The sequence below is a fragment of the Erythranthe guttata genome, chromosome 5 (assembly GCF_056151865.1).
Source record: "Erythranthe guttata isolate IM_541 chromosome 5, IM_541, whole genome shotgun sequence".
In the NCBI taxonomy this organism is placed as follows: domain Eukaryota; kingdom Viridiplantae; phylum Streptophyta; class Magnoliopsida; order Lamiales; family Phrymaceae; genus Erythranthe; species Erythranthe guttata.
The window spans coordinates 15,848,433-15,870,000 of record NC_142537.1 but is presented as its reverse complement, the minus strand read 5'-3'; positions in this window follow the sequence as shown (position 1 = coordinate 15,870,000).

Sequence of the window (21,568 nt, the reverse complement as noted above, 5' to 3'; positions counted from 1 at the left end):
GTCATATTGATACTGATACTGAGACTGATGTTGTTATTGATAATGATACTAATACTGATAGTGATACTTATACTAATACTGATATTGATAGTAATACTGATACTAATACTAATACTAATATCATTATAATACTAATACTAATACTTATACTAATACTAATACTAATATTAATATTGATACCAATATTAATACTACTACTAATACTGATATTGATACTAATATTGATACTGATACTGAAATTGATACTGATACTGATACTATTACTAATACTAATACTAATACTAATATTAATACTAATACTAATACTAATACTAATACTAATACTAATACTAATACTAATACTAATACTAATACTAATACTAATACTAATACTAATATTAATACTAATACTAATACTAATACTAATACTGATAATAATACTAATACTAATAATAATACAACGATAAATATTAATACTAATACTAATACATTGTTCTAGTACTTCACCCGTGCGTTGCACGGGGTATTCATCGTAAAAATAAATATTTTATTTAAAAAAAGTCCTCGAAATAATAAGATCAATGATATGCAATACAAATTAGTAGAAAAATAAAAGAAAATAAAAGATATATTTTGTATTGTGTAAGTAATGAATACCAGTACCAGTACCAGTACCAATATGAATACAAATACCAATGCCGTTACCGTTACCATTATCATCACCAATATCAATATCATTACTATGACCATTACCATTGCAGTTACCGTCACCAATACCTTTACCATTACCATTACCATTATTAATGCTAAAACTATTACTAATATGATAATAATACTATTACTATTAGTGTTAGTAATTCTAATGTAATTATTAATCCTAATCCTGGTATTAACTATAATCTTAATTCTAATACTAATATCAATCATTGTTCTAATTCAAATTGTAATCCTAATGGTAATGCTAATCTTAATCTTAATACTAATTCTAATCATAATCTTAATCCACGAATAATACGAATCATAATTCCAATCCCTATAGAAATACAAATATGCTAATGCTAACGGTAAACTTAATACCAATCGTTATATGATAATGCTAATTAATGGTAATGCAAATCCTAATTCTAATCATAGTGTTGATATTAATACTAATTCTAATTATAATGCTAATCTGAATACTAATATTCATACTAATATCAATTCTAATATGCTAATACTAATTTTAATCTTAATCATAATACTAAGTAACACTAATACTAATATTAATACTTATATGCTAATGCTAATACTAATCCTAATATACTACTACTATTACTAATGTTAATATTAATATACAAATGATAATACTAATACTAATACTAATACTAAGATACTAATACTAATACTAATGTACTAACATTAATATACTAATACTGATACAAATATACTAATACTAATATACTAATACCAATACTAATATACCAATACCAATACGTGCCAATACAAATATCAATATCAATACCAATACAAATACCAATACCAATACCAATACCAATATCAATACAATTATCAATACCAATATATACCAATACCAATACCAATACCAATATTAATACCAATACCAATACCAATATCAATATCAATACAATTACCAATTCCAATAACATTACCAATATTAATACCAATATCAATAAAAATACTAATATCAATATCAATATCAATACCATTATCAATACCATTATCGTTACCATTACTATGACCATTACCAATTTACCATTATCATTACCATTACAATTATCGTTATCATTACTGTTATCATTGCCATTACCATCACCAATACTAATATCATTAGCATTACTATTACCATTATCATTACGATTATAAATTTATAATTACAAAACTAACATCAACACCAGGATCAATATCAATATTATAGGACCAATATCAATATTGATACCCATATCAATCATTACCATTACCATTACCTTTACAATTACCATTACCATTACTAATACTAATAGTATATAATAATATTAAGACTAATCTGATAATAATACTATAACTATTAGTAATTCTAATGATAAACCTAATCATAGTACTAACATTAGTCATAATCCTAACAATAATACTAATACTAACCCTAATTGTAATCCTAATACTAATTTCAATCATAATTTTAATCCTAATCATAATCCTAATCCTTATCCTAATGGTAATGCAAATCTTAATTCTAATATTAATTCTAATTATAATCCTAATTCTAATAATAATACGAATCATAATTCTAATCATTATAGAAATGCAAATATGCTAATGCTAACACTAATTTTAATACTATTCCTAATATGCTAATGCTAAGGGCAATGCTAATGCTAATACTAATGTTAATGATAATTTTCAATAATAATTCTAATCATAATATTGCTAATACTACACCATAATCATAATGCTAATATTCATACTAATATGCATACTGATATTCATACTAATATTAATTGTAATATGTTAACGGTAATGCTAATGCTAATCATAATCTTAATCCTAATGCTAATACAAATATTAGTATTAATAATAATACTAAACTAATACTTATATGCTAATGTTAATGCCAATACTAATGCTAATCCTAATATACTAATGCTAATGTTAATCCTAATATACTAATTCTAATCTTAATACACTAATGCTAATTTTAATTCTAATTCTACTGCTACTGCTAATGGTAATACTACAACTAATACTGATGCAACTCAAATAATGATACTAATATAATTATGACTGAAAATGAAAGGTAAATAAAAAGTAATTATATAGAAATTATTAAACAAAAAATCATTACAAAAACAATAATAAACCATCTACCAATTATTACCAATAATAAAATTTTCTACCCCTTTAAATTTTGGAATAATCTAAGAAACTATAAACAAATATAGTTGAAAACATTATTGATTTAGTTTGATGGGGGTAATATGAATGAAGATTGTGAGGAGTAATTAAAATTAGGGAATAAAGTTAGCCAAAATTTTAGTAATTAATTTCATATATAAAAACGAATTGCATAAAATTAGGGGATATGTATCCAACTAATAAAAATTTATAGCGATAAAACATACGTAGTGCCAAAAGTTGAAAAATGCGTACTATTTTTTTTTTACTTGATGTTTTAATATTTTATTTAAATTAAGCTTGAAAGGGATCTAATTTTATAAAATATCGAATCATACAACTATAGATCTCATTTCAATAAAACAAAAAACATTAAAATTTAAAAGAAACGTGAGGAATATTAATGATATGTATTTGGATCGAGTGCGTGTTGAGGAAAAAAATTTGGAACAAAAGAACAAAAGAAGGTGGATGATCGAGTGCTGAAAATTACATATAATTATTAACACTGAAAGACAATTACATATGATAATATGAAGTAGATCATCATATGAAGTAGTTGGATCAAGTGCTGCAAATTATATATAAATATTAAAGTGGAAACATAATTGGATATGATAATATGAAGTAGTTGGACCGAGTGTTGAAAATCACATTGTTGTGGGAGATTATATAGCATGGATTATTACGTAATTTTGGAAATATTTTAAAATTTCAAAATTTGAATTCTAAAACGAATGACAATCTAAAATTTTGAAATCATTGATTATGTAATGAAATGATTTTATTTGATTTGAATTGATTTGGAAATAGTTAATCATGGCAGTTAATAAATATGAATTAAGTTAATTTAGAAATAATTAATTTTGATTGACAACTAATTGAGCCACCTAATTCGAGAAAAGTTAAGCAAAAATAAAAGACATAATTTATCTTATTTTATGATGCATATAATATGGAAAGAAAATATAGTTATGGAAAAATGTAAGAAATTGTCATTATTTGATATACACATAATTCGGAACAAAAAATAAAAAATTAAGTTTATTTGAATGAATTATATCTTAAAATAGAGATAATTGAATATATACATATATATATATATATACACATATATATATATATATATACATATATATATATACATATATATATACATATATATATATATATATATATATATATATATATATATATATATATATATATATATATATATATATATATATATTTGTTTTCTTTTTTTTTTAAAAAGAAAGTAATACTCACATGGAAATTTTATCTATTCTAAAAAAATAATATTATATATTTTTCAGAAAAAAAAGAAAGAATAATTTTTAATATACATTATTGTATTTTATTAATATATGATTATATTTTATGAAATGAAATAATGAAATAATAAAAATATTAATATGTTGTATTTTAAACAAATATAATTTATTGAATGCATATCCCGATATTCTATAATTATCAAAAATTAAAAAAAAAATAGATATTTAATTATTAAAATTAGTCGATTATTAGAATTAAAAAAAATCCTAAAATTTATTTGAATACTCATAAAAAAATGACGTTCAAACGAATATATTTGAATATTCTTAATGTTAATGTAGTAATTTAGTCAAAAAAATTAAGATTGAAACATAAAATAGTAAATTATAATGAATGTAAAATATAAGAAAATAAAATAAAACTCCAAAATTGCACTAATGAAGCAAAAGTACATAAATTGTTTGTTTTTATTATTTACAAAAAAAATAAAACATTCAAAAGATGATACATGTCAATTGTGGTGAAACTCGCACATACAACAATATTGTCCAATCCTCTTTTCAAAAGCAAAGAAAAATAAAAAATCTTTGATTTCCACGTTTCCACATGCAATACATGATTCAGTGTCAATTTCTTTCATTTCTGTTTGACAAAACAATAATCAATTTTTGGATAATGATAAATATATAAGCCAATTAAATTAGAAACCTAAATACAAACTTTTACATAAAAAAATAAATAAATGAAATTACAAAAGTTATATGAAAACCGTAACAATGTAGCACATAGGACATAAGTTGGATTCGCAAACAACATCTGCAAGAAATACATAAAGAAAAAGTATTAGCATAGTTCTTCAGTTAAATAACAATATTAAACGGACTTAAACCATCTAAATTAAATTATAATACGATAAATGCATGAAATCAATTGAAAAACAATTACAAAAAAAAATCCAAAAAGAGAAAACGAAAAACGAAAAACAAAAACAACTCGTATGGAATGGGTGAAGAAGAATAGTGTAGGGTAAAATAAATAGATGGAGGTTTATATAGTTTTGATAAGTATATAGTAATTAGGAAATTTTTTGAATCTATATAATATATAAATTGAAACCCTCATGGTCTAGAATTACGACATGTGTCATCCATGTCACCATCTACGTAGGCATCCTAATCATGATCCATGTGTCACTACATATTACATATTTATTGTCTATTTAATTATAACTTTCCATAATGTAATATTAGAATATATTATAATGCCATAAATGACATTTTTTATGAGAATTAAATATTTCCGTAATATTATATATATTATTATGGTAATCATTAATTATGTTATTTAATAATTATTAAAACAAATTAATCATATTTTATGTTAAAATAAGATTTGGTACGTAATATCATATATATATATATATATATATATATATATATATGTATATATATATATATATATATATATCATAATAAATGACATATTCCATAATGACATATATATTTTATGGTAATCATTAAATGACATTTCTTTAACTATGGTTAATTTGTAAAGATCTACATTGTTTTAGTAACAATATATTTCTCAATCCATAATATATTGAATTATAATCTTACATACTAAAATGAAATAATTTTAATTGTATCAATTTAATGCATATAATTTATTTCCTTAAAGATATATATTATTTATCTTTTATTACATAAAACATAAGTATAAATACCTCACTCCACATCCATTATTTCCCATTCATATAAAACAGCACACGGCAAGAAAAAAGGTTTTATACCCTAATTCTATTCTTTCATTATTTTAGTTAATTTTTGTTTTTTTTTATATATTATTGTTTATACCCTAAAAATATTTTTTTATTTGTGTATGGTTTTCAGTTTAATATTTATCATTTCCCTTTCTGTTTGATAATTAATTGTTATTTTTATTTTTTATTAGATGTTTAAATCAGGTCGTTTGCGGAAAGATTTATCTGCCGAAATTTATGAAGGAATGCAAGAAGTGATACTACAAGGAGACATGAAAAAATCTGATATCGAAAAACGATCAAATTGCCTTCTTCGTTTTTGGGGAATAATGTGTATGTTTTACATTTTTTTTACATTGTTTTTGTATTCCAATTTATGGGAAAATAAAATAACAGCGATATTAATTATGTTTTTTTCCGACAAAATAAGTCATTATGATTCATTTGTTTCTATGCACATGCATGATAATTACCTTGATCATAATTAAATTTACATTATTTTTTTTGTTCCGTGTTTTACATATGTGTATACATGATATCTCTAACAATTGTTTTTTGTTTGTTAATGATTTATAGATATGGACGCTGCTAAGTCATGTATTATAAGCGACTAATATCGGATATGGAAAAAGTCTATGGATTTGTAGAAAATGTGACTACATCTTGAAACTTCAGAAATCAAAGGTTATATTCATATTTTCTATAACTAATATGTAATTAATAATATATTGTTCATTGATCAATTTTCGTGTAGCATATATCCAAGCAATTTGCAGATGTTGTTGGATACATTGGCCAAAAATATAAATGTTTCTTTGGGATTTATTCGAGGAAGAATCGCATAAGTACAAGGATGGAAAACAAGAAGTGTTGGAAACCATTTTGTGAAGAAAAGTAATCAATTTTTGTTTATCCCAACAAAAACGTCACTGAAGTGTATGGTGCAAGTCCAGAAGAAGATTTAAGGTTTTTTTTTTGTTTGATTGAATTTTTTTTTTTTTTTTTGTGATTTTTTTTTAATGTTGGGAGCTTAACAATGTTAAGACATTTTAATTTATTTTGTGTTTTAGTCTTGCTTCATAATTATAATTAAATTGATAATTTGTGTATATTGGTTTATGAAATATGTCGTGCTCAAATATATATGTACGAATATTATATTAAAATATAATAGTATACTTATGCATATTATTAAAATATAGTAATATATTTCTACATTAAAAAATTTTGCCAAATCTTATTTTAGATGTATTTAATAAATTAAAAAAAAATCATATTTATTACTTGAAATTTTGCTATAAGCATTTAGGAAATATATTATTCATGTACAATGAGATTCTTTTAAAATCAACACATACCATTTTTTGGGGATTTATTTATGATATATATACACACACACACAATAAATTAAAATGAAAACTTTATAAATATTTATTGCCAACAATTTTAATATAAAAATTTACAAAATATATTAGTCAACATTCATAGAAACGAGATTCATTTAAAATCATTACATACCAATTCTTTTCCGGTAGATAAATATTATATTGCTCGATGCCATATTGCCATCTTTCCGTTTTTTATTTATAATAATTTGACTTTTTGCTTTTATCTATATTATATATAAAACTAAGATACACAATAAAAAATAGAAAAACAAAAGCGGTAGATAGGTAATAAATTAATATTATATATAAAACCAATAATTAAAAAAAAAAAAAGTACATAGGTAAATGTAGTATTAATAATTTTTCCATATTTTTATATTTAAATTAGTATAGATAAATTTGGAAATTATATCGATTTAAATTTATGCAGTATTACTAATCTTGATGAATTATATCATCCGATTGTGTACTATTCCATTAATCAATCATTTAAATTCCATTAATATAATTTTATAATTTTACATTAATGTATTTTATTAATGCATTAGAATTCGATTTTAAATAAACATATTAATAATATATTATGAAATTTATAATTTTATTATTAAAATACAAAAAAAAAGGAAAAAAAGACAAAAAACCAAAAAACCGTGTGTATGTTTTATGTAATTTAAAATTTTCTAAAATTAGAATACGCATTTTATGATATGGAATTTGATTCTTTACCTATTTAAGATGATTAGATTTTATTGATATAGTTAGTTTAAGGAAAATATTCAATAACCATAAATATTGTTTAATATTTTAAAATCAATTCCTAATCAATATAAATCAAATCATCCGAATTTAATTGATTTGATTTCTTACCTTTTTTTTTCTTTTTCCACCTATAATCATGTCATTTGAAATTTGAATTCTAAAATTTTCCTAATTACTATATAATTATCAAAACTATATAAACCCTCATCTATTTATTTCACCATACACTATTCTTCTTCACCCATTTCATTCCAGTTGTTTTTGTTTTTCGTTTTTTTTTTTTGGTAATTTTTTTTCAATTGATTTCATGCACTTATCGTATTATAATTTAATTTAGATGGTTTAAATTCGTTTAATATTTTTAGTTAACTGAAGAACTATGCTAATATTTTTTCTTTATGTATTTTTTGCAGATGTTGTTTACGAATTCAACTTATGTCACATGTGCTACATTGTTACCGTTTGCATATACTTTTTGTAATTTCATTTATTTATTTTTTATTCAGTAACATTTCTCATGAATATTTTTTTACGTAAAAGTTTGTATTTAGTTTTTAATTTAACTAGTATTTCACCCGTGCGTTGCACGGATGTCAGTTTTGAATTGAGACAATAATAATAATACGAAAACAACTATCTCTTTATAAAACACGAATGCAAGTAAAACAAAATGGAAGGAAATAAAAAAAACATAAACTTTATCCCTTAATTTTGAGTTGTAACATGTGAAATTTAATTAAATATTACAAAGAAGAAAACGCGGAGCGCGCAAAACACGATATGAAGATTAAGTGAAATTATTTTAAACAGATGGTATAAATCTATTTCGTGGAATGCAATCTACTACACCATGTCAATCTTCTACAAAATAACTAACTTAACAACAAACACGGTAGCAGAGAAGTAACACAATAGATATTCAAATTAAATAACCTGCAAGTTTATTACAAATGACGTTAAATTAGTGATGCACATTACTCAAACAACAATACAACTTATAAATATTACAAAAGAGATACGATGTATACGTCATTATTGATACCAATGCTGATACCAATACGGATACCAATACTGATACCAATATTGATACTAATATCGATACTAATACTGATACTAATTAATATCGATACTAATACTAATACTAATACAAATAGTAATACTAATACTAATACTAATATACTGATACCAATACTATTACTAATTGTAATCCTACAAATACTAATACGAATACCAATACTAATGATACCAATATTAATATTAATATTAATACTAATGATAATGTTAATACTAATACTAATACTAATACTAATACTAATACTAATACTAATACTAATATTAATATTAATATTAATACTGATATTGATACTGATATTCGTACTGATACTCGTACTAATACTCATACTTATATTGATACTGATATTAATATTAATAGTAATTCTAATACTAATACTGACACTAAGACTAATATAATACCAATACTCATACCCATACTGATACTACTGCTAATACTAACAATAAGACTAATATTAATATTAATACTAATAATATTTCTAATACTAATACTAATACAAATACTAATACTAATATCAATACTAATGTTAATAATGATACATACTAATATCAATGCTAATGCTAATACTAATACTAATATTGATATTGATACCGATATTCGTACTGATACTCGTACTAATACTCATACTCATACTGTGATATTATACTAATACTAATACTAATACTTATACCCATACTAATACTAATACTAATACTAATACTAATACTAATACTAATACTAATATTAATACTAATATACTAATACTAATACTAATACTAATACTAATACTAATACTAATACTAATACTAATACTAATACTAAAACTATTACTAATACTAATAGTAATACCAATACTAATACTAATACTAATACTAATACTAATACTAATACTAATACTAATACTAATATTAATACTAATACCAATACCAATACCAATAATAATACTAATACCAATACCAATAATACTACTAATAATAGTACTAATAATAATACTAATAATAATATTGATACTGATACTGATACTGATACTGATACTGATACTGATATTGATATTAATACTAATACTAATACTAATACTAATACTAATACTAATACTAATACTAATACTAATACTAATACGCATACTAATACTGATACTCCTATTAATATTAATGCTATTACCAATACTATGTTAATATGCTAATCCTAATATTCTGATGTATACTAATGCTAATGCTAATATGAATATGATAATCCTAATGCTGATGTTAATCATTATTGTAATCCTAATATTATCCAAATTTTTATCTTATTCATAATCTTATTCCTAACACTAATCATAATTATATCCTTATCCTAATCTTAATTATAATCATAATCTTAATCCTAATACTAATCATAATCCTAATACTAATACTAATAGTAGTACTAATCATAATATTAATACAATCCTATACTAATATTAATCATAATCATAATCCTAATCCTAATACTAATACTAATTCTAATTTTATATTAATCATAATTATAATTTGAATCGGAGTCCTAATATTAATACTAATACAAAAACATATATTCAATATATTAGAAATTAATATTTAATTATGTTATCAAATTGACATTAATATTTTTTTTTCAATATTATCAGTGTATAAGCAAATATTAACACATAGAAAGAACAATAATCTTGGATAAATTGCAAAAATCACCCTAAACTTAGGATAAATTACGAAAAGCCCCCACATGTCGGTAATTACAGAGATCACCCTAATGTTTGTTTATGTCTTACATGATCTCCTTATGGTGTGATTTTTATGGAATCTTTTTTATTCCATGTAATATCCTAGAAAATGTGGATTCTACCCCTGCAACGTGACATTTCTTTTATCCTATTGTTTAAATAAAAAAATTACCCACATGTAGGGGTGAGCAAGTCGAACCCATCAACCCGCTACACCCGTCAAACCCGTGAAAAACCGCCCCGTTGGGACCGGACGGATAGATTCATCCAAAGGATTGGGTCCTAAAATGGTGAAGAACCGTGGGTTTTGGTCTTAGATGGGTTCAATTTTTTTTAATACCCGTGAAACCCGTCCCGCCCCGCCATACAAAACGACGTCGTTTTGCTTACATTTTATAGTATAATAAATTAATAGTATTAATGAATAAATAAAGTATCTCTAGTGTATCAAATACATAAATCAACTAAACTATAATTGTGGAAGTAATAGCTTTAAAGATTAGGCTTTTGAGATCCTACACCGGGTGAAATACACCGGGTAGATCTCTACCATTCATATACACACAAACACACACACACACACACCCACATTGGTATGTGTAGATCAACGGTAAAAAATCACCTGGTGTAACCTTCACCGGGTGTAGGATAGATAAAACCTAAAAATTATGAAAATCCCCAAGAAAATTTTGGAAAAACGATATATACAACGGTCAACACACGGCAGAAAAAAAAAAAGGAAGAAAATGGTGTTGAATGGAGCTGAATAGCGTTGGTTATGCTTGAAAAGGCTGTATTTATTTTATTAAATTTTATCTTTTAAGTTATGAATTAGTTACTTTTAGTTTTATAGTATTTTTTTATTTTCTCTTGACATTTACATTATTTATGTTTGGTTTGAATTTAAGATTTTAGGTTATTCATTTTAGTTTCTAATTATTCTCTCAAAAAACTTATAAATTATATATATAAAAAAAAAATAGTTTAGACGATAACGGGTTTCGACCCCTGAAGGTTGGGTCCTACTACAAACCCACCATGGACCCGTCTATCGTAAACCCGTTAAAAACCCACAAGTTTGGTTCTTCAAAATTAAGAACCGTTGTTTGACGGGACGAGGGCGGGTTTTGATAGAACCCGCGGGTTTATGTCCCGCGCACACCCCTACCCACATGGGAGGTAATGGTAATACTAAAAAATTGTGAATGTGTTATTTAAGAAGAATAAATATTTCGTGTAAAGTCCCCGAAAAGATAAATATCAAAATTAAATATTAAATATCAAATAAATATTTGCAAACTCATTTTGATACTTTTGGGGATGAAATTGCTCTAAATATGTACCTAATAATATATATCGGTGTTATAGTGGAATATAGTATATAGTACATACGATCATTATATATCTTAAACATACCAATTGATATTTTTAATCTTTGGTATTAAATAAAGCGAATAAACTAATTTAATACCAAAAATTTAGAATAACATTGTTATGTTTTGAAATATATAAAATAGGTTTGTTTATTTGTTATCAGTTGATTAAACTTAACTTTTATTATTCAATTTATTAGTATTATGAGAAGTTTTTTTTAATTAGTATATAATTAGAAGTGTCAAAACAGTTATAAATTATTACTTTTATTATTCAATTTATTAGTATTGTGAGAAGTTTTTTTTTAATTAGTATATAATTAGAAGTGTCAAATCATTTATAAAAGTTTTTGTCAGTGCATCAATGAATAGAATAGAAAAATTAAAACATTAACATGAAATTCATTTTCAATATGGTAAAAAAATTGGTAGTTTATTGTACACACCGCGGGAGAAAAAGACAGTGTGGATTACCGTAATATAGTAAATTCAAACATGTATTTTTTTTATATACATATAATACTAATATATAATAAATTAGGAAAAAAGAAAAGACATATTCTTTCATCATGGTCATATATATAAAATATATAAAACCAAATTATTTAACCTACAATATTTTTTAAAATCCATATCCAACTTTATGAATTAACATACAAAATGTCTGTTACAACACAGTCATGCAATTATAATGACTGCCATTTAAAATTTTAAAATAAATAGACAACGACCATATAAGAAATGTGAATTTAAATTTCACGAATCACAACAGTAATAATGGACACAAATCATGTCATGCAATTCACATAACATTGTTTATATTAATTGTAGATAATTAAATAAGTGTTATATATATATATATATATATATATATATATATATATATATATATATATATATATATATATATATATATATATATATATATATATATATATATATATATATATATATATATATATATATATATATATATATATATGCAAGTAAACATAAATTTAAGGATTACACTTATATATTCAAATGACGAAAATGACATATTAAAACATCGTTCACTAAAATAAAGTGAAATAAAATAATTCAAAATTAACACAGAATGTTACTATTTATAAATACAAAAGGATACACAAAAATTAAAAACATGTTATGAATCAAATGTGAATGAATGTAAAAACTGAAATTGGAAAAAAATAAGTAAAACAAATTACGATAATCATTAAAAAAAAATTCAAGCAATAGAACAATGAAACGATATAGGTAAGAAAAAGAAAAGAAGCACTCACTCATACATTTATTTTGAATAAAATAGAATAATGTGATGATTGATGGTATTGTACAGTTTATTTATATAGTCCTGTTTGCACGATGAAAAAAGAAACTACAAATTGAATATGGTAATGCTATCAATAACATTAAAAGAAATATATATGGACACATTTTTTAATTTGAAATTATTGGAAAATAATTAAAAATCCGGTGAAAAAAAAAGAGAGGAATAAAATGGAACAAAAAATCCGGAAAATAATATGGTAAATAAAAGTCAATAAAGTCTATTATGAGAAATGAACATATGACTTCCTTATTGGTAAGATTTGATGATCATTTTTATAATTAATGAGAGATGGATTAATGGTAATACTACCTAATTATGTAAATGACGTGGAATGTAAATAATAGAAATTGATGACATGTTTTTTGATATTTATTTCCACCAATCAAATTGACACATAGGATGAAATTGGGGACATGTCACATAATGAAATTGACAAATGTCAATCAATTAGGCATGCAATTCAACTTTTATATATTATATAGATGTATGATTATGATAATTGGGGCTTTTTGGCAATTAATATAATATTGAGCATAAAATTTAATTAACCCAAATCAAGTGGAATGTTCATTTATATATTTACGTTTTTAATATGAAGCAATGGATTAAAAAAGGAAACTCAATAACCAATAAAAAGACACCATTTTGACATGTAGGAGAGATAAAATTTAAAAACCAATAATGTGAAATTAATGCATTAATAATATGGGTGAATATGGTAAGTGGGGTTATTTTGAAATTTCTAAAATAATGTGGACTCAATCTCCTCAAGTGAATAACTTTTATTGTGTATCTTAATTTTATATATAATATAGATTGACTTATATATTTATCATTATCCAAAAATCGATTATTGTTTTGTCAGATAGAAATGAGAGAAATTGACACTGAATCATGTATTGTATGCAATGTTCTAATAATCGGCCGAAGCGGCCGATTAATCGGTCTCTGAGGCGGAGGCGGTCCAAAACCTTTACGATTTTAGTTTAAAGGTTTGAAAAATCGGTTTTTTGCCCATGAGGCGGTTTTAGGCGACTTGAGGCGGTCAAACCCTTAAGGCGGGTCAAACTTCGGTGGCAAAAATTGGTCAAAAATCGGTGTTTTTTTTTTTTTTTTATAATTCAAAATAAAAGTTGGAGTTTTAATAAAGAAATATGAGTTTATGCTTTATTTTGTTTGTGTTAACTATTATTGTTAAAGAACTAATGATGTATGCGAGGAATGTATGTAATTTAAAAAAAAATGCTTTTTATTTATAGTTTATAAGGGTATTTATGTATTATGATCTTATTATTATTAAATTTTGATTATGTTATTAGGATATATATATATATATATATATATATATATATATATATATATATATATATATATATATATATATATATATATATATATATATATATATATATATGATGGAGATATAACTATGTTTAAATATCTTTTTATCTATATTTTGAGTATTTATAAATAATACCTACAAATATATTCTATTAAATTTTAAAAATCGATTTATTTTCGATTTATCACCGCCACACCGATTAATCGTGAGTCGGTCCCTGACCGCCTCTGACCCGATTACCGCTTTTTACAATATTAGTAGTAGCATTATGATTATGATGCATATTAGTATTAGAATTATTATTAGAATTATTATTGAAAATTAGCATTAACATTAGCATTAGCATTAGCATATTAGGAATAATATTACAATTAGTGTTAGCATTAGCATATTAGCATCTCTAAAATGATTAGAATTATGATTCGTATTATTATTAGAATTAGGATTATAATTAGAATTAATATTAGAATTAAGATTAGCGTTACCATTAGGATTAAGATTAACATTATGATTCAAATTAGTATTAGGATTACAATTATGGTTAGTATTAGCATTATTGTTAGGATTATGATTAATTTAGTACTATGATTAGGATTATCATAAGAATTACTAACAGTTATAGTATTATTATCAGATTAGTCTTAATATTAGTATATTACTATTAGTATTAGTAATGGTACTGGTAATGGTAATGATAATGGTAATGGTAATGGTAATGGTAATTGTAAAGGTAATGGTAATGGTAATGATTGATATTGGTATTGGTATTGATGTTAGTATTGGTAATGGTAATGGTAATAATAATGGTAATGGTAATGATAATGGTAATGGTAATGTTAATGATATTGGTATTGGTGATGGTAATGATAATGGTAATGGCAATTATAATGATAACTGTCATGGTAATGGTAATGGTCATGGTCATGGTCATGGTCATGGTCATGGTCATTGTCATGGTCATGGTAATGGTAATAGTAATGATAATGATATTGATAATAGTATTGATGTTGGTATTGATATTATTATTATTATTATTATTATTATTATTATTATTATTATTATTATTATTATTATTATTATTATTATTATTATTATTATTATTATTATTATTATTATTATTATTATTATTATTATTATTATTATTATTATTATTATTATTATTATTATTATTATTATTATTATTATTATTATTATTATTATTATTATTATTATTATTATTATTATTATTATTATTATTATTATTATTATTATTATTATTATTATTATTATTATTATTATTATTATTATTATTATTATTATTATTATTATTATTATTATTATTATTATTATTATTATTATTATTATTATTATTATTATTATTATTATTATTATTATTATTATTATTATTATTATTATTATTATTATTATTATTATTATTATTATTATTATTATTATTATTATTATTATTATTATTATTATTATTATTATTATTATTATTATTATTATTATTATTATTATTATTATTATTATTATTATTATTATTATTATTATTATTATTATTATTATTATTATTATTATTATTATTATTATTATTATTATTATTATTATTATTATTATTATTATTATTATTATTATTATTATTATTATTATTATTATTATTATTATTATTATTATTATTATTATTATTATTATTATTATTATTATTATTATTATTATTATTATTATTATTATTATTATTATTATTATTATTATTATTATTATTATTATTATTATTATTATTATTATTATTATTATTATTATTATTATTATTATTATTATTATTACTATTATTACTATTATTATTATTATTATTATTATTATTATTATTATTATTATTATTATTATTATTATTATTATTATTATTATTATTATTATTATTATTATTATTATTGTTATTATTATTATTATTATTATGATTGTTATTATGATTATTATGATTGTTATTATGATTAGTATGATTACTATGGTTGTTATTATGATTAGTATGATTATTATGATTACTATGATTACTATGATTATTATTATGATTAGTATGTTTATTATGATTAGTATGATTATTATTATTATTATTATTATTATTATTATTATTATTATTATTATTATTATTATTATTATTATTATTATTATTATTATTATTATTATTATTATTATTATTATTATTATTATTATTATTATTATTATTATTATTATTATTATTATTATTATTATTATTATTATTATTATTATTATTATGATTATTATGATTATTATTATTATTATTATTATTATTATTATTATTATTATTATTATTATTATTATTATTATTATTATTATTATTATTATTATTATTATTATTATGATTATTATTATTATTATGATTATTATTATTATGATTATTATGATGATTATTATTATTATTATTATTATTATTATTATTATTATTATTATTATTATTATTATTATTATTATTATTATTATTATTATTATTATTATTATTATTATTATTATTATTATTATTATAATAATTATTATAATAATAATAATAATAATAATAATAATAATCGGAATTAATCAAACATTATTTAGTAAATTGGAATTAATGCATATTATTTATGGTAGCGATCTTAAATTGTGGATGTTATTTGAAATTATGGAAATTAATTTTGGAATTAATATTTTTAAATTAATACGGATTCAATTACATCGTAATTAATTTTATATATTATTATAAATTTAATACCTAAATTACGTCATAAATTACGGTAAGGAATTAATTTCAATAAGTGTATCTATATAATCTATATAATATATAAAGGGAGAATACACAATTGAAGTTTTGACATCTTCAATTTTGATCCCAAATCTTTTCATTTCTTTTATTTGTGGACTTCTTTCCTTAATTAGTCTTTATTACATTTTGTCTTATTTATTATTTAACTTATTTCAAAAAAATGATTTCTTTATTACATTTATGTTAATTATAAAATAAATATTATATTGATATTTAATAAGGAAATTTCGAATTTCCTTTGATTTGGCCAATCATATCTTTTATTTTTTCTTACAAATTTGAATATCAACATTTATGTTAATTATATAATAAATGGTTATTTCCTTATTTATACATATTTAACTTAATTATGATACTCAATACAAGTATAAAACCACATTTTTTCATCCAACACCAAAGCAAAATTGTCCACCCGATTTTATCTTCATCTTCACCTCACTCCGACGCCAGAAGCAAGAAATGAAAGAAGAAAAAAGTTGGCTGATGATATTTTGTTAGTGTTGTTTTTTCCGTTTTTATTATTATAATTTTTATACAATTTTATTTCAATGATGCTTTATCATTTTTATTTACTTATTTATTTCTATTGCTTTCAAAAGATATTTTAAATTACCATTCTATTTTATTTCACTTTTTTTAATATATCCATTCAAATCTTTATACATTTTTTTAATAAGTTTGAATTATTCTTTTTGTATATTATGTTCTGTTAGTTTTGGTTTTATTTTCATATTTTAAACAACTCCCAATGTTAATGCTATTTTTTTCATATAATTTTATTTCAATAATTTTGTAGCATTTTATTATTGTTTCCCATTATTTTTAATATAAAATTCGATTCACTATTCATTTTTATTTCTATTTTTTAATAATTACATTCAAAAGTTTGTTCAAATGTTTAACGACTTTGAATCATATTTATATACTTTGGATTTACTTACTAGAAAACCACCAATCAAATGTGGTCAATATTTAACATATAAGTTTGTTTATACAAATATAAATTCTACACTCTATGTTTCATTCATTCAATGACAATCCCATTAATTACGCATTTTCAATTTTAACTGATTTGTTCCTTTTTTATTTATACACATACAATTTATCCTCAAATACCTTTATCTCATATATTTTTCTTTGACATCCTAATAGGTATTCTTGCAATATAATTTCGATTATCTAATAATATTGTCATCACTGACTACTAATATTAGTGTTAGTACTATGATTAGGATTATCATTAGAATTACTAATAGTTATAGTATTATTATCAGATTAGTCTTAATATTAGTATATTACTATTAGTAATGGTAATGGTAATAATGGTAATGGTAATGGTAATGGTTGATATTGGTATCAATATTGGTATTGGTATTGGATTGATGTTAGTATTGGTAATGGTAATGATAATGGAAGTGGTAATGCTAATGATATTGGTATTGGTGATGGCAGTGGGGAATCCAGGATTTTTGTCAAGGGGGTTCGAAATTGTAGAATAAAAAATTTAAATATCACTTTATAAAAATAGTGGACCAAAAATTTACAATTTAGAAATTTTGGGTGAATTGTGGAAATATTTAAAGAGAAAAAAGGTGAAAATGTTAAAAATAGTGGACCAAAAATTTACAATTTACAAATTTGGGGTGAATTGTGGAAATATTTAAAGAGAAAAAATGTGAAGATGTTAAGATTTGAAAAATAAGTCACATTTTGAGAAGGTGGGGAATCGAACCCACAACCTATTAGAGGATTTTGAATACCTTTACCACCCCAACCAACAACATTTTTTTTCAAATTATGTATAACAGTAATATTTCTCCAAACTCTAGGGTGTGCAACTGCACACCCTAGACCACAGGTGAATTCGCCACTGGGTGATGGTAATGGTAATGGTAACGGTAATAACGATAATTGTCATGGTAATGGTCATCGTAATGGTAATGATAATGGTAATGGTAATTGTAACGATGATGGTATTGATAATGGTATTGATATTAGTATATGTATTGGTATTGATATTAGTGTTTGTATTGATATTGGTATTGGTATTGGTATTGGTAATAGTATTGAAATTGGTAATTGTATTGATATTGGTATTGATATTAATATTAGTATTGGTATTGGTATTAATAATTGTACTGATATTGGTATTGGTATTGGTATTGATATTGATATTGGTATGCATTGGTATTAGTATATTAGTATTAGTATATTAGTATTAATATTAGTATATTAGTATTAGTATATTAGTATTAATATTAGTATATTAGTATTAGTATTAGTATTTGCATTAGCATTAGTATTTGTATACTAATATTAACATTAGCTAATTAATATTAGTAATAATATTAGTAGTAGCATTAGTATATTAGTATTAGCATTAGCATATTGGAATTAATATTAGTATGAATATTAGTATTAGGATTAGCATTATGATTAGAATTAGTATTAAGACCAATATTATGATTAGAATTATAATTAGAATTAGGATTTGCATTACCATTAGCATTAGCATAAAAACATTGGTATTAAGTTAGAATTAGCATATTTGCATTTCTATAAGGATTAGAATTAGTATTAAGATTAAGACTAACATTGTCATTAAGATTACAATTTGGATTAGAACTATGATTGAGATTAGTATTAGAATTAAGATTAGAGTTAATACAAGGATTAGGATTAGCAATAACATTAGGATTACTAACACTAATAGTAATAGTATTATTATCATATTAGTATTAGTATTAGGATTAGTAATGGTAATGGTAATGATAATGATTGGTATTGCTATAGGTATTGGTATTGATATTGGTATTGATAATGATAATGGCAATGGTAATAATATTGGTATTGGTGATGGTAACAACAATAGTAATGGTCATGGTTATGGTAATGTAAATGGTATTGGTAATGGTAATGGTAATGGTAATGGTAATTTTACTTTTCTACTTACTACTTTGTATTGCATATCATTGATCTTACTATTTCAATATTTTTTTTAAACCAAATATTTATTTTTACGATGAATACCCCGTGCAACGCACGGGTGAAGTACTAGTTCAAATTTCAAATGACATGATTATAGGTGGAAAAAGAAAAAAAGAAAAGGTAAGAAATAAAATCAATTCAATTCGGATAAATTGATTTCTATTGATTAGGAATTAATTTTAAAATATTAAGCAATATTTAAAGTTATTGAATATTTTCATTAAACTAACTATATCAATTAAATATAATCATCTTAAATAGGTAAGAAATCAAATTTCATATCAAAAAATGTATATATTCTGATTTTAGAAAATTTTAAGATAAATAAAACATATACGGATTTTTTTTTTTTGTCTTTTTCTTGTATTTTAATAATAAAATTATAAATTTCAGAATATATTATTAATATGTTAATTTGAAATCAAAATTTAATGCATTATTAAACAATATTAGTATATATATTTTTTATTTTTCTATTATATGGATATTCGAATATTCCAGAATATTGAAAAAAAAAAAACAACTCTATTCCTCAATTTTAATATTTGAATATAAAATCAAAATCTGAAAAATTATTTGAATATTCGTAAAAAAATTGAGTATGGAATTTTTTTAAAAAGACTACCAATAAATATATTTTGAAATTCTGGAAATGTAAATAAGATTTTTTTTTATTTCGAGTTCATAAATATTAATTTTGGAAATAATATATATACACGTGGGTAATTGTTTAAATGAGTGTATAAATATTAAATAGGAAATAACTTGAATACATACCAAAATAAAATTGACAACTCACCAATTGAAGAATCCACCTCATCAATTGAACTCCAACTAAGCAATTTTGATAAATGACATCATCATTTGCCACATGTCAATGATTGAGGGCATAGATCCTCTTTTTATATTATATATAGATTTTTTCATGGTATTCCAGATAGAGAT